The sequence below is a fragment of the Bombus pyrosoma genome, linkage group LG7, assembly GCF_014825855.1.
Source record: "Bombus pyrosoma isolate SC7728 linkage group LG7, ASM1482585v1, whole genome shotgun sequence".
Lineage (NCBI taxonomy): Eukaryota > Metazoa > Arthropoda > Insecta > Hymenoptera > Apidae > Bombus > Bombus pyrosoma.
In genome coordinates, this window is record NC_057776.1 from 15,649,837 (window position 1) to 15,667,190 (window position 17,354).

Consider the following 17,354-nt stretch of genomic DNA (forward strand, 5'->3'; position numbering starts at 1 on the left):
ATCCAAATGATAAATCCAATTAATTGCATTAGAGTTTAACACATCTGTTACAAACAAAACTGTCCATCGCGTTCTTTATTAATACTACAGAACGGAGAGGAGAAAAATATAAATTGAAAATCCTTTGGCTAATATCTAGTACGCCAATCTTCGATAATTATGCCAAACCACATGGAATATCTAATTGTTAGAATTTAATACAGGTACTATTAAAATTCTTTTCACTAATTCTGCAAAAACACAGAGGGAGATATTCGTAAATTAAATATCTTTTAATTGGAAGCTAACGCGTCAATCTTCGATAATAACTAGCCCAGACCAAAAACATCTGAATTATTAGAATTATTGGAATTCGATACAAGTGCTATTAAAACGATTTTTATTAATTCTGCACGAGTATAGACAGAAAAATTCATCGACTAGAAATATAAAATCGAAGAGTAACTGTTCGATAACCGAAGCAAATCAAATAAAACGTCTAATTATAAGAAATCATCGATCGATCAATCAGAAATATGTAGATACTATTAGAAATAGATTGTCTAGCGTGCAATACTCGATTAATTCCATCACGTCGGCAAATACTACGAGAACATACCATTTCTAATAGATAGAAAAGTATGCCCGATGTCCATAGAATCTTTCACCAGCAATTACATAATCGAATCGACGATAATTGTTCCGTCTAGTTAGCAGAACGCAGAGTCACAAGACATTCCCCTTTAATTGCATTCAGCCAACAAGACTCTCTTCGATCGACGCATAATAAAATAGCATCTAGGCGCGTTCGCAGACCCCTCGATCTTTTCTCTTAAAGAAAAGGAAGAAAAGAAGACGGTAGTAATGATAAGGATACATTCCCGAGTTCGTGTAAACATACCATAAAAGAGGTGGTAATTAAATATCGTCGATGAACCGAAGTGGACGCGCGGCAATCATTGAAAATTCTCTTACTAAAGAAATCAAAATGGCCTCTGTGAAATGCTGATGGCGTACAGGTTCGGACGAAGAGAAAATTTAATGAATGTCGTGAACTGTACGATCAACATTCCCGATGTTTCACTCGTGATTCGTTCCTCGAGTATTTCTTCGCGCTACCGTCCATAAGAAATTAATATTTCATAGGAAATATCCGGTTTTAGGTTACAAATAACCGGACATTTTCGATGTTTACTTTTCTGAGTAAAATTAACGTGGATATAACGTGGTTATTATACTCCTTGAAGATGAAGATCACTTGCAATACAATTCTATTCTTCTAATCTAATTTCACCGTTCACATTTACCATTGCTTTTTTGTTTGAGATGATCAATGAATAGATCAAATATGATCATTGAATGATCAAGCAGTATGAGTACGTAATATAAAAATTTAATTGATACATTCTCTCGTTAATGCGAATCTCATACAGAGGGTTTAAACGATATTATTGTACAAAATTTCAGAAAAGAAATTGCTGCGTATCTCAGTAGACATATCGTTCATGAGAGTTGAAATTTGAAAAAAAAGAAGCAAGAGATTTAATTGCATAAAGAGGAGAAAGTCTGCTTACCTGTACACGAATTTCGCAATCGGTTCGATGTCGATATCAATTCACATCGTACAACATGAACAATCCTTTGAAAAATGTTCAAGCAATGACATTTTAATGGATTCTTTGTGTTCTCTTTGAATCGTTGCAATTAATCGAATCATTATATCTTGACTGACATATAATATAAGTTTCAATCTTAATTCAATTGAATTATGCATAATGGCATTGTATAATGAAAAAGAAACAAATTCTTAGTATTCTTGAGTATTTTTTTGGTTTGATAATAGAATTCTAATAGACAAACGGGGAATTTTTATATGCGACACCGCGTTTTAATTGTATGCGTCCATAATTATCCAGAATGCATCCAGAATTATTTTAGAAAACACGCTTTCCGAAGTGAAGACTCTTCAAATGATTTTTCCGGTTCCGTTGATCGCACGCAACGTGAAAACAAAGCTTTCACCTATCCTTTTTCCTCTATTTCGACATTTACGAAAGCCGTTTCCCGTTTGCTCTATTACCTTGGCGCAACTTTCACACAATCAATAAATCCCAATATTTTTTCTCTCAAGAATCCTTAGCATCATTTGCATCCACCGACAGTCATCTGCGCATGTTGCGCGTTTTGCTAAATCAGCCACACGCGATGAACTCTCTCAACATTCCCACGCATGAATATCCAGCAAATATAGGTTAGAAAATGAAGAAAATCATCGTGATAAACGAAAATTCAAGTAAGTTTACCACTGAAGAATTTTCGAAAGATCAAAAAGTCCAAAAGCAGAAACAATAGTATAATGGATAAAATTGCACAAAAATGCATCTCGACGTCAGAAAGATCATCGTACCGAAAGAAAATTCCTAAACCTTCGATTTAAAATCTTCGTAAGTCGGAAAAAATTAAAAAAAAGAGAGGGAGAGAGAGAAGGAAACGAAATTACTAATAAAAATATTCTGCCGATGACTAAAATCACACCGAAGTACGTTTTAACAGAGAACATTCGAAAACGATTGTACATATGCTGGTCGACTGTTTTGATCCATTTCAACGAGTGCCATATGCTTTCGAGCCACTCGTACCCCTTTTTCCTCTCTTTAACGCCCCACATTTCGAATTTTTTCCATCAACGATATTCCACGGTAAACAATATCGATTTCGTTATTTACCCAACAATTCAGAATCATCCTCCGGTATCAAGCTACGAAAGAGGCGGAAAAAGAGGAGAAGTGGAAGAAGTGGAAGAAAAAAAGAAAAAAAGAGAGAGGAGGAAAGTATTCCAGCGCGGACGAGGACGAAAAAGAGAGACAGGTATTTACACAGCCGTGACTTGAAATACCCTGAAGCCTTTCGTATACGCTATTTAACGCTATCGGGTTCCCTCTCCGCTCTGCTCACGCCCCTCCTCTCGACAGCTTCTCTATCTGTCGGCCTAGAATGCACCGCGTTAGCTTATACGCGACTAGAACTCGGCTTCGAGGAGCTTTATCCAGGGCCCGAGATAAGTTTCCACGGGCCCCAGGTCCCGAGTTTCGTTGTGGACCTGCCTTGTAATCGACGAAAAAAAGAAAAGACGCACCGAGAACAGAGAAAAGATACCGAACATCCTATCCTACTATATTGCGTGTAGGTGTGCCGTGAAGCGTGTGCGCGCGTAGAAAAAAGCACGAGGCAACCTCGTAGACACGGGGTGCAGGTCAGTTTCGTGTCAGCTGCGTTACGCTGTTGGTGGCGGTGCATACGCGTGGTCCTCTATGGTGCAACCTTTTCCGGTCGACTTGCCCGGACGCGGTATCCAGACGTGAGAGTTCTACGGAGTTTAGAAGGTAGGAATTCAGCTTTTTTAATCGCGCGGGATAATAGGAGGAAATAGTGGAGGGATTTAGAAATTTATAGCGTTGTATATGTGTAATTTAAAGCTTGGCGAATGAGAATTTTACGAGAACAAAGGAGAAGTGGATTGGTGATTTGAACCGACAAAAATCTGAGAGATGATAGTTCTAGCTGTACGATAGTTCGATGTAAATTATAGAAATAGAAAGATGGTACGAGAATGTGGGAATTTATAATTTTACATTTGAATAATCGGACATAGGCGAATGAGAATTTTATGAGAAGCAGAGAATTAGAGAATACAGGTTTGAATAGGCAGAAGTTGATGTAATAGGAATTTTTGCCTTCTTTGGATTTCTATTTGAACGCATTAACAACGATCTTTCATAAAAGATTTACAAATTCCTGAACCGTATTATCTTCTATTCTCTTTATAGCATACGAGATAGGTTACTAATAATTTATACCGATGATAAAATAATTGTTAGTGAATATTCAGTCAACTTGTAAACCTTCTTCGTACTTCGTTGATCTAATCAAAATCTCTTTGCTCCTTTCGATTAATATATTAAACATTTCACTTGCAATAAATGCACGACGATTGTATATATATATAATAAACAATAATTGCATAAAAACAAAAGAATATTACAGTAACAAACGAAATTATAAATTCTCATTACCGTTAACAATGTTAATCATCTATATGTCAATGTATTAAATTAATCGACAGCTCAAAATAATAACAATTAAGCGTGTACCAGTCCATAATTATTATCTACCAAACGATCCAAAACCAAACAAACGAATCTACGATAATTCGCACGAACAAAAAGGGGAAGGAGAACAATGTACTCCTTGTCGGCAAAAAACAATTTCCAAACGTTTCGCATGCATGGATGATAGAAGTACGATAAAGATCAGCCTACAGGTATTCTTATTCAACGCCTTAGTATGTATTATCTGTATAAAAGTAGCTAGGAAACGTTAATGGTTAATCTGCAGCTCTGTTGGCCGCGAGATGAACAGATACACCGTGTATATATCCTCACAGTGGATATAATTAAAGTCTCTGTTAGAGCCTGGCTACGCACGTTCCATCTCTCTCTTTCTCCCTCCTTTTCCTTCTCTCTGATGTAATTCGTGTGGTAATCATCGCTATTATTAACCAATAACCAGTGTAATTAGGTAGGATGCTTGCCTATACCTGGATGGCAGGAGACAAATGGACGCCCGTTACGCGCTTTATGCTCCCTCTGTGTCTCGGTCAGACGTGACGAATGGTGTACATATGTATATTCATTATTGTCGTTTCTTTTCCGTCAAATGCCGCGATAGCCTTCTCGTCAGCGGGATTTCGATGGTAAACAAATTTTTCCCTAGAGGCAAGCTTAATCGATAGGAATTTCAATTTGATTTGTCCGAGTCGGACTAGAGAAGATTCATCTTCCAACGGTATTTACTGGTTGATTTTTTACATTGATTTCCACCTGTACACGTGAAAAATTGCTGGCCATGGAAATCCGTTTTGGTCGCAGTGAAACAAACCTTTTAACTTTTTTCGATTTTTTTCTCCCTTTGTTTTTTCTTTTTTATTTTATTTTATTTATTTTCTTTCTTTTTTTTTTTTGTATATAAAGCGTTTATGTTGGGGTTTCCCGGGTAATGGAAGGAAAAACAACAGTTAGTTCGGAAGTTTAAAATGTTTTTGGAATGGGTATAGAGGTATCGATTGTATAAAGGTATCGAATAGATGAAAAAAGCTTTCGATATAAATTTGTGGATGGATAGATTAAACAGATGATTGTGTTCAAGTCAAAATGGATTTGTTTCCTCTTTCTCCAGCGAACAAGTATTTGATATAAAATACAATATAGGAAATTTCTATAAAATACGAACTGTATATTTCTTTTGCAAATATCTTGAACAGGTCTTGTTTTTGAAGAAGAAAGTGATATACAAGCGTGTTGCATCTAACAGGCTCGTTATATTTACGAATATTTTTGGTCCCTCAATAAACTACAATTGACGCGTATGTCAGAAAATTTTCCATATATAAGAGCGCAGGATTATTCTGCAAATTTTTAACGAGTTTGCAAAACCAACAAATATATTATACACATATATTATAGATTCGTAAAGTTTTCAAGACAAATCTCATTTTGTTACTAGGTTGAATACAAACATAATATTTTCAATAATAAAAATATTTAGTCGACATACAAACTGCTAAATCAATATTATATTCGTCATCGTAAACTGACTACAAAAAGCCTTATTGTTAGAACATATCCTTATTTTCGAACGAAACGTCTTCTTAGAAAGCAGAATTCTGAAGCAGATTCAATATTTCATATGAAATCTTCGCAGTCACATTGAAGTACTAAACGAAATTTAATATACTTGAACCTAACCAATTAGTATAAAAAAGTAGAAAAATGAAAAAGAAAAATAAAAGCTATAATACTAGGCGCAATGACGTACAAATACTATTCTCTACCGTGTTACCGCTAGAAATTTCAAATATTCGAGAATCGATGCACAATATCTACTCTCTCGATCAGCCGAAGTTCTCAATGTCGAAGCGAACGATTTTAACCGCGAAACCAGCAGTCTGTCTCGACTACTTCTCGAAATTACCCCATAAACGGGATCGTTAGATGCACAATAGGTCCGAGAGCAAACTACTGGTTCGACTTCTCGATGGAACTCGCCGAGGGGCAGGTCTCTCAGGTAAAGTCTCGAGGGTCCAGGTATCTGGAAAACGTTCTTGAACACACACAGTGTAACCGAACCGTGGAAAGTTTGTGGAAATCGTATGGAAGCGAACATAGGGGATACAGGTGCATAGGTTTGGGAAAAAAGCACTCGAAATCCCATAATCCCAGAGAAAGCCATTCATTCCTCTTTCTCTCTTGCTCCTTCTCGTCGTGGCACAAAAAATGCGAGGCGTGACCGATCCTTTCAGCAGGTTGATTTTTGGAATTAGAGGCTGATTAGGGATACAGGTAAAAAAAGCGAACGATCGCCACGAACCGATAGAACGCATAATGCATTCAACATTCTGTAACTTTTTCTCCCATCATTTTTATTTACGGTCACTGGTTTGTTGAATTTTGACGACGCCTTTGAGTGAATTTAGGTTGAAGGAATATTATTTTTCTTTCTTTATTAGTACTTTGATTAAGGTAGATTTTGTATATTATTTAAAGAATGAAAAAAGTAACGTGAACAGGTGTAAAAGAAAACTATGTTACTCTAAAATATAAAGCTCTAAAGAAACATGAAACTTTCGATCTACTTTCTTCTTTTTTCAACTATTTTATTCTATTGTATTCTATTCGCATGTGGTTTTTACAAAATTGGAATCAACAAACTGATACAGTGGATAGATATTGATTTCAGCGATTTTCGTTCTTTTTCAATTTTTAAAGCTTTTAATTTGTCAAGTTTTTATCTCAATAAAAGTTCGATTTTTTTTTTTTTTTTATAAACGATTACACGTACTAGGATGAAATCTAGCAAAGGATCATAAAATTGTATCGGTTGTATTTTACAAACATCCTGAAATACTATAAAATTCTTCTGTTTGTACGTACAACATTGTTTATATTTATCGACTGATCTCTCTGTGCAATCACGTACACACCGGATGCATAAGAATAATTAAGCAATCAAAAAGATCATACGTCACAGCTGTACTTCGGATTATTTACCGTTACGAGCAATTACAAACACTGTTCCATTGTTTAATTACCGATATACGATGTGGACGCAGTTCTGTCCACATGAAACACGCGTGCACGCAATGCGTTATACCCTCCATATAACTAATTGGGCAGGAAAATGAATCATATCCTTCTAAGGATCACGTACAAATTATACTGTTACCTTTCCGACATATTATCCACTTTTACGTTGTTGTTTAAACTAGTTAAAAGAGATTTTCCTTTATTTTCTTCCATTTGTTTCAGCTTCACGAACAGTAAAATATCAACCTATTAAACTATAATTACCACAATTATTCATTAGTATGTGCATATAAATATTCTTTCATATGACATAACAGATGCTAGTAGAATTTCCTCCGAGTTTACCACATTTCAGGTCATTATTTCTAGGAATATTTATTGAATATTCCAATTGCTATTGAATAAACCTCTTTGCACTTACAAGAGGAAGACTACTATTTCTTACAAACACTATGAAATCTATTTGTTGTTCAATCAAATAGCTCTTACGTAAAGCTAACAAATCTTCGACGTTCTTTTAAAGAAATGCGGACGAACTTATTCACGCAACCCGATTCCAACGAATCTTAAATCGCTATTCTTCCTATCTAAATAGGCAACTTTCAAAAAAATTAATCCGTATTAAGGCTGATTGCAATAAATGTTAGAGAAACCATATGCTTTCTACGTACAGACCTAACTTTCAAAGAAATTAATCCGTATTAAGACGTAACCCGACACAGGGGATGACTGGCTGAACCGTTCAGCTTGGCCTCGTCGGATCGTTTTCGATTTCGACTTTTAGCGAACGATGACACAGCCGTTCGACTGTCCGGTCAACGTCGTCGTGTTTCGTCGTTTAAATGAAATCAATTAAGGCCGGCGACAGAGCTGTCGGCGTAATCCGTCGGCTGTTACACAGCCGATTCCACGCGACGTCGTCGCCACAGCGGGGTGCCAGCGTCCAATGGGCTTGCAGGTATTGCGAAACGCCGTGGGCATCCAATCATGTCGGCGGATCGTACCTTTAAGCCCGTCATTACGTCGAATTAGTCTTCCGGGCTTTCCGTGGATCGCGGCTCTCAGCTAGCTGTAATCCGGCGTGTGTTGCGTCGAATGGCAACGTCATCGTTCGATATTATGATAGCGATTCGTCCAGGGATGCGTTTAAAAGCTGTCAGGCGATAAAACGCGCAGAAGTCGCGCGGTGATTCCAATTAAACGCATTGATTCCGTGCGAAGCTTTCGTGATCGATGCTTAGCGAGGTATTGTTAAACCGGCGCTTTGATGATCATCTGCATATTCTTTTATGAACATTACTCGATAGAGAATTAATTTGTTTGTATATAAACGCAAAGTAACGTTAAACAAACGGGTTATAGCGGAGAGAAACGGTTTATATTTGGCTTGGAGATTTCTTTTCATGAGGATTATTTGATGGAGAATTAGTACATTTGAATATAAATGTAATATTAGATTAATTTAGATATAGAGGAGAAATCATTTCAGTCGTTGGCATTTAAAACTCATAACACCGGCGTTTTGGTGACTCTCTGGGGGTTTTTCGATTAAGATTATTTTATTCATAAAGAAATAACGTATTTGTATATAGATATAATGCAATGTTAAATAATACAGGGCTATATACAAGGAAAATTTTCCGGAGAAGTTTGTTTTGGGTTGAAAATCCGGATGGATAATGTAGTTGATTTTTTATCGTTCAACGTCCTTAGATAATATTGTTTTAAAAGATTTAAAAGATTTGAAGTATAGGTGTATTTAGTAAATAATTTAGAAGTAATTTATAAAATGTTTCCGAATCAATTATTTGAATTCTATTTGATCGATCTTGTTCGATTGAAAATTTCCTCTGCAACAGAAACGTTCTTATAGTAAAGTTCTTATTTCCGACATAAGATAAGAAGATATTCCTATTAAAAATTGTTGCTTATATTAGTTTGAAGCAAAAGAACTTCTAAATTTTACTTTATAAATAGCATAATTGTTGAGGTTATTAGATGTATAATGAGAGAGACGCGTGGATAAATTATAAGGTAGAAAATATATTTGAAATACGGAAGTGAAAAAGATACAAAAGTTGAAATAATAATATGAGCTGATCCAGATCCGCACGCTAGCAGTGTTACTCTATAACTGAAAAACCCTGAAGCCAACGTCGCCTTTCGACTGTTTATGGCCTGCCTTCGTCGCAGTCTTTTGTCTATGCGCTGTCGATGGCTTCAATGCTTTAGAAAGCTAAAAAGACCAGATGTAGAGTTTTCTTAAGAGCAGTGACCTTCAACAATAATAAATAACAATTAGATTTTTTCAACAATTATTTGATCTTAATCGTATTAAATATCCAGTTTTATTGAATTTCTTACAGAAATATCTCTCATTTCTGAACGACAAGAATCGTAATTACCATGTAATGTTCTTTATCTGTGATGATCTATAGTAATTCTTTATTTAACCTACAAATTACGCGAAGAAACACGTTCTCGATTAAATCTTTGTTTCTTGCATTATCAACATTCCGGTAAAAATGTTGCAAGAACAATACAGACCATCCACTCCACCATGATCGCCTCCTACACTGCAAGCATAATTACAACGTAAGAACGACGAACGCCAGCCGGGCATAGTAAGCAAGCAAACAACGAGTAGTTCTCTGAATCAGTAAATTGCTACTAATTTCACGCTCGAAAGCGAAGAGTGTTACAAAAAAGGAAAAAGTCAGATGCCTTGTCACGTGATAATCGAGCAGACTAACGAACACGCTCGGTGATCAAGATGTAAACGAACGAAGAGCTTTCAATATTTTCGATATTGTCCATCGATCTGTCAGTCATCTTGCATCCAGGTTCTATCAGTCAGAGAGCCAAATTATCCATGCGAAAGAATTTTTATTAAATTTCATAGACCACTTGGAATTAACTATCTAATGAACAAACTGACAATTGAATATATTCAGAAGCCGATGTATGAAAATATCATACAGCCACTGTACTTTGTTTGCAAGGTGCTTTGGATGCAGAAAGTATATAAAAGTATATAAAAGTATACAGAATGATGTAAAATATATATTGAACGTAGTTAGTTCTTCATCAGAAACAAATTTATCTTTCTTGATACAATTGATGCACTGTTGTTTCATATGGAGATTACTAAAATATAATATATATAGCGTATAACATTCCATAGTTTCTTTATAAACGTTACTCTTAATTCATATAAATAGACGTTAATCTTCCCAATGAATTTTTCCACGTGTCTTGCGCGTTATTTATCTAGAACGTCGAAATCAAGTGACTAAAAGTGACTAAATTCCTCATCAATTTTTTAACTATATTTAATACTATATTTAACGTTGTTTCATTATAATATACGTACTTTTTGACAACTCCACTCGTCTCTGCAGAGCGACGCAAACGTTACTTCAGAAAATATAATACTATAAAAGTAAAGAATGATCAAATGAAGCAAAGAATTAGTTTAAACAAGACTCTTTCTTTGCCTGGCCGAAGAAAAGTCCGGTTTCCCGTAAAGGGTGGATGGGCTGGTCGTCGATTCCCACGTTCGACGTGCGCGCAAGAAGAGGCTGCTCAAAATTCTGTGTCACTCGAGCGATTCTTTTGTCGGCCACTTCGTTAATCGTTGCAGTAACATTCCTCCAGTTAACCGGAAACGCTTCACCCTAGCCCTTATTTTCCTCTTTTTCTTCCAAGAGAAAGAGACAAGCATAATAGCCGCGGTCCCACACGCATAATTATCGCCGACCAACAGATCCTTATCGACGGCAGCGTCATAATTATCAGCATGTCGGTGGTCACTTACACGTTACACGGCCACGCACATACCGCGCATTGTTTCGCTCGAATTCCGTGGTAATCGACTGTCACCCGACAGATGCTACGTACAAAGCGAAACGAACGAAGAAACGAAAGTAAAAGGAGAGTAGGTTGGTGCCACTGGCTAATATCGGCACCTTGTCACGCGATCGAAATCGATAACGTAGAGACAAAAATCACACGAGGCATTTCGGTCCAAGGCGGATAAATAACAGCGGCCGCGCGGTCTGACCATAATCGTCTTAATCTACTTGACGCGCTCGTTCGCCGCTCAACGCATGACTGCCTGAACTTCTTTTCCTTTTTTCATCGAAGCGTTTCAAGCTACCATACCGATCCAAGTTTCAAATTCTTGCTGCTACATTCCGGTAAATGATAAATCGAGCCAGCTTGAAAAATGGAAATGCGAAGGCCTAAGGTTTATACGGAATGGGAATTCAGTCGAAGTCGTGGATGTTGGATACCTGCGTGTTAATTTTTATTTGCCGAAGAAATTTGAAATATGTTTGCTACAGAGATATGAAAATTCTTTCCACGAATACAGGAATAAGTAACACAAATGTCTTATCGATATGTACGATGGTTTTGTTTCGATGTAATTTCGATATGATTTTGTTTTATCTGCGAGAATTAAATATGCGACGTGTTGATATTTTATGTGATAGGAAAATTGTTGAATCGTAGAAAGTCCCGTAACGATTCATCAGAGATTTACTTCTTCAGAATTCTAAAATTTCATTGTTTAAATCTTTGAAGTATGTACGATTAAAAAAAAAAAAAAAAACGATGCAAAACAATTAAAAAAGAAAGTCAAAAAGGAGAAAAGGGTGGACAATGGTATTCTTGCGCTGTAATACAAAGTACAAACGATCTATGAAAACCTATATATACACGGTCCTGGAAAATATCGTAATTAATATTGCAAACGAAGGATCTGTTACAGGATTTTTGTAACTGTATCTCTGACACGAAATTCAACCAGCTTCATACAACCAAATTAGTATTGAACTGTTGTAGACATTTTAATGGAGAATAATTTGGATCGTTTGTTATAAACTTTTGGAACAAAATGATAGAAATTTAAGATCTTCGTGGTTTATGATTCTTTAATAATTTTTATCATAATTGATAATTTCTATTGCCTATGCAGTCTATGTTTCACGGGCATCGCTTTATTCGATGTAAATCAATTTTGAAGCGATGGAAACATCGTTTTTCGGCGCGCTCAACCGCACGATTTGGTGGAAATTATATCCATGTGCGCCATCAGGAGCCTCGTTTGCACTGAATTGAAAATTTTCTGAAGTAGTCACCTGCATTATCGACGTCGCGGGAAAATACAGAATCCATACCGACACGGAAAAACAAGCCCCTTGGCAAGATCGTTTTAAGAACGATATCTTCTGATTACTTCTAACGCTTTGTATTTCATTAACAAACTGATAGCTCCTATACAAATTAAATATAATAAAAATAAAATACTTTCTTTATATTTATAATCATCTATCGTAAAAGGATTGAAACTACGTTAAAGAGTATTGCCGCTCTAAACATTGAAATTCATACATTAGAGATTATAAATTGTTTAATTCTTACTATAAAATCATTCTGAATGTCATATCACTTTTGCGTCATACGAAATGTTACGTTAAAAATGCAACAAAACGTTAGGGATGCTTTCATCCTCTGAATTGCGACGAACTTACCAACAGATGTCGCTAACGTTCAGTCTAGTGACTTTATACGATACGATCGATAACCGAAACGGGGGAGTTTTCTTCCTTACCTACATAAGATATAGCAGTAAATTTCTACAATTTTCAAATATTTTTAATATCGTAATATTTTCAACTAAAATACATCCAAATACACAGACCTAACTAAATCTGAAACTAACAGACCATAAAAATTTGTTCATCAATTTCGTTCTATGAAAAATATCATTTTACCTATAACATTTTATCATTGTTCAACTCATAAACATCCCTCGTATCGTCCATTACTGTTTCTAAAAGATACAATGTATCGATACCTTAAAGTAAAACGAAAATCGTGAAAGCGCCTTATCGAAGATATGAAAAATCCTGAAACAACCCCTGTTCAGGAAAAATATCCACCGCTAGATGTCGGTAGGATGTCCAGATAGCGCTAACTAGTGGGAATTGCGCGGAGCGTTTCTCCCGCCTGGTCTCGAGAGGCTCGAGGAGAGAGAGCCATATTCCCCCGGAAAATCTGTGGCAGCGGAAAAGCGTCGATGGGGAACCCGTCGAAAGGGGGCGGGGTTTTGGCGTGCGGCGTGTTTGCACCGCGGAAGAAGTGGGAAAAAGGCCGAGTGGCTCGCGCCTGCTCCGCTTTTTTCCTCTCTGTCGCTCCGTCTCGCTTCGCGCCGCAGCTAGGCGGAGTTTAAAAAAAGATTTCGCGCTCTGTGAGGGGGGAGGTGGAGCCACGGGCGCGCGGAATTCCGGAATTTCACGAGTCCTCGCGGCGGCGGGGGCGGAAGACGAGAGACAGTGTCGCGGATGGTATGGGGAGGGATGAAGGGGAAACATATATATCGGCCGTGTGTGTTTCGCGCGGTGGAACGCGGAGAGGGGGAGGGTGCGCGCAGGGAAAGTGGCGAAGGGGAAACTCGCCTGCTCCGGGCAGACCGATCGAGCTCGACAACAGCCAGTTCAACGTGTGCCAACCCTCTTTCGAGATACTGTCCTCTCGTGTCGAGTAAACCGCGCCGGTATCCCCGATTTCCTTCGTCGCGATTCACGTCGGATCTTCGCGTCCATGACAGAGTTCGAATCACGGTGATATTTCTTCTCCCGATACGATTATACAAGGCGTAATAATGCTGGCTATTTTAACGAGACGAGGAAAAGTGTGTATACATAACGTGACGTTTTGGAGTGGTCAGTGGAGTTGGTTGTCGAGTTTGAGCTAGGCATTTCTCGTGTGACGGGAACGTGGAACGACGATGATTATCGTTTCGCGATCAACTACGAAGGAACGCCGTGTCCGAGGAGGAGTTCGTATGCGACGCGTGGATGGCTCGTTGCGCTCAAGATCGTTCAAAGTTTCTTGGTTCGTATAATTATATCATGTCATGTACCTTCGAAGTGCTGTGGAAGGATATACGCGTAAGAACGAATATGCTGAACGGAGGAGTAGCGGCGCGATTTTAGATTTATTTGGAACGTATATCAGGAATCACGTGGTCGAGTGACGGGAGTAACGGTCGGCTAACGACTCGCCACTCTTTCCAAGTTTAAGATTCGATAGTGAACGTTCGGATAGGAAATGTTGATCGGGAACGCCGTATGTCTCAAGTAGAAGCTATTTTCGTTTCGTTTCGTATCCGCGTGCTAGAGACTCGAAACTGTCCACTGATATTTATGATGCTGTGCGACGCACGTATAAACACATACGGGAAGATGTACTTAGGCACGGTGGCAATGGCCTTTAAAGGGAATAGGGCGACTCGATCGCTGACGAGAGGCCGCCTAAACCGGAAAACGATTACGAGTGTGTAAATAGGTATTGCTCCCTTCGAGGCCAGTTTGCTTTCTCGTCAGAACCAAACTAACGACGCGTTATCGTCGTACAGCTGAAAGTGGTCGTGTGTACCTTGGCAGCCACAAGTGATAACCGCGTTGTTAGCTGCAAAATAAGCCGCGTGACAAACACACGCTCAACGATAGCGACGATAAGAAACGTTGTACAGCGGATCAACCACGAGTTTGATGCACTGCGTGGCGGACGTCTCCGAGTTTCCACGATAACCTTGATAAACTGATCCATAAATCAACCGATAACTAGAAACTTCGGTGAAACCGAATTCCAATACTTTCAAAGACGTTTCAGAATCACTCGTTCCTTTATATCTTCCCCGCGTCGTTCATTTTATCGAAATACCTCCGCTAGCAAAATGAACGGACGCTGATTTAAAAGAAGTCGAAAGATCTGAAATTTACTGCAATCGATATAAACAAGATTCAAACGCGAGCCTCGATCGCCTAATATGACAAACACTTCCAATTTCCTCCAAAAATCACGACGCTTTTCCTCCAGTCACGAGCATATAATCGCAGCGTGAAGAGCGCGTGACGCGTGCTGGCTACATTACAAAGTCCTTCTGCTCCCCACTACCACGCGGTATTTCTCGCGCATCCCCTCCACCGACGATATTTCACCACCCCTACCAGGAACTCCGGCACAGGGCGAACAAGGACGAGGACGGACGATCGTTTTCCGCACGAGACCGAGCGGAACGGAACACGTGCCGCGTCGGTGGGGGTGGAGGAGGAGCGATAAAACTGGAGGGGAAACGTGGTGGCAGCACGACGATAGGGGAAGTCGAGGACTCCCCACCAGTGGTTACCACTCCCCTTCCACCAACCAGGGGAGCGCGTTCTCCCCCACATAACGGCGCTAACCGACGGGACCTTTGTTGCCCGCCACGCTCGAACGGTGTCCCGCTCGAGAGTTTGGACGCTGGTGCCGCCCAGCGGTGATCGCAAGAACTTTCAAAACGCGATGGTGGGGGACCCGCGGCTTGTAGCGGGGGAACCGTGGCGATACGGTGGGGGTAGAACGTAAAGGAATTGGTGGGGATGAATGCAGAGAACGGAGCGAGTACGAGGACGGGGGCATGTTGCTCTCAGGACGCGCAGAACGTCAGAGTGGGACGAAAAGGACGGGTGTCTCTCGCTTTCTCGCTCTCTGTATCTCTTTCTCTCTTTCTTCGTTTCTTTCCATCATTTGTCTCTCTCGCTCACTCCTCGTGGAGAGGCAGAGAAAGAGAGGCCGATGGCGGGGTGAGAGCCGGCTTACTACGCGGCGAAACGCTACCACGGCGTTCAGTCGTCAGCGATCAGACCGCCGGGCAGTGTGAACCTTCCTGGGCAGTCTCTTCATCTACTACGCTCTTCCTCTGCTGTCCCTTCCTGAACATGAAGCAGTAATCAGCATCTGGGAAAGCCGGAGTACAGCTTCCGTGATCGGATTTGCCTGATCCGTTCTACGATGGTCATAGACTACCACGATCTTGAAGAAACATCACGCGTAAGGGAACCATTGTAGAAGAATTTACGCGAGAAATCGCATCCAGTGGTGAAAGAGAAGATACGCGATTGGACACGCCGAACGAATTGCAGAAGGTTCAAGGAGACAGACTTGGTCTCGGACGATTCCAACTCTGTCTCTTTGAATCTACCCTGATAGGAGATTCGTCGCAACCGGTGACAAGCTATCGAACGATCCAAGTCTTCGAGAACGCTCGGCAGTCGTACGATAGCCGTACTCGAAGCTAACAGATGTTCAAGAAGATCTTACTAAATAAACGGTTGTCGCGACTGAAATCACCAGAGACGATCATTGTGGGGGCATTTAAAATCGCAAAGAATTCCAGAAGACGTTGGATATCGAGAAGTCGCTTCGACAACGCACAAAGATGATACGCAAGACTCTGTTCCAAAGCGCAAGATTCTAAATCCCAGCGGAAGTCGATGTTCGCAATGAAGTTTCGTTATTCGAAATTTCGACATTCGGCGAGTGAACCAAAAGAAAAAAGAAACAAATTGTCCCTTCGTAGTGAGATTGTTGGGAAGACACGTAGGGCTCGTTCGAACGGTTTGTGCTCGGCCTCGCGTCGAGCCACGTGGTGTTCCGAATCGCGCGAACGATCTGCGCTTGATAATCTTCGGCACGTATACGTTCACTTTGCGAAACCGCGGCCCGAAAAAAAAAAAAAAAAAAGGTGAAAACGATGGCGAATCGACGAGCACGACGAACCGTCGCAATTCCGATGATCGGTGAAGCCGTTCGAGAGTAGAATTTCCTTCGTTGCTCGTCAGATATGTGGTGCCGTTCGATCGTTACGTAACGAGCATCGAATAATGAAAAACCGTTCACGCATTGGCGAGTCGTACGGCGAGATTTTTGCACCGAACCGTTACTCCTAGTGCGGGATAGTGTAAATCTGTCGAGAAAGATCGACCATCCACCACGGAAGAAACATATGAAAATGTGTGATTAAATTTGAAATAAAGTAAAAGGCGAAGCAAAAATAATTGAGAAAAAGTGGAAGGAATAGCAACACGATGATTCTTATCGTCAACGAAAGTAGTTGAAGAGTACGAAGAAAACGTTACGCTTTACGGACGTGTTAGCAGCCGACGGCTCTTTCGCCAACAGATCGTCACAAATCACCGATGAAGAACAAGTGAGGTAAGAGTCAACACCGTAAATAAAGCCGATGAAATGCCTTCACGAGTTTTCCCGTTCGATCGCGTCCGATCGGTACTCGTACTCGTTCCCTGAATTATCCTTTGTACCCGAAGAAGCTTCCTATTCGCTCCTTTCGATCGACCTCGCGTTTATTTATGGTGAAGTGTAGATCTGAAAACGTTATTC

The 17,354-nt window shown here is 39.6% G+C and overlaps 1 protein-coding gene and 1 long non-coding RNA gene across 2 annotated transcripts in view; one reads left to right on the top strand and one right to left on the bottom strand.

Annotated features, from left to right (window-relative positions):
* The window catches only part of LOC122569001 (UPF0489 protein C5orf22 homolog), a 466,219-nt gene that overhangs the window by 208,503 nt on the left and 240,362 nt on the right, over positions 1-17,354 (bottom strand). The window lies entirely within an intron of this gene.
* LOC122569007 overlaps positions 13,645-17,354 on the top strand; it is a 30,913-nt gene continuing 27,203 nt past the window's right edge. Inside the window, exon 1 of the long non-coding RNA XR_006317289.1 lies at positions 13,645-17,168. This is a non-coding gene — a long non-coding RNA (uncharacterized LOC122569007). The remainder of the gene's footprint in view (positions 17,169-17,354) is intronic.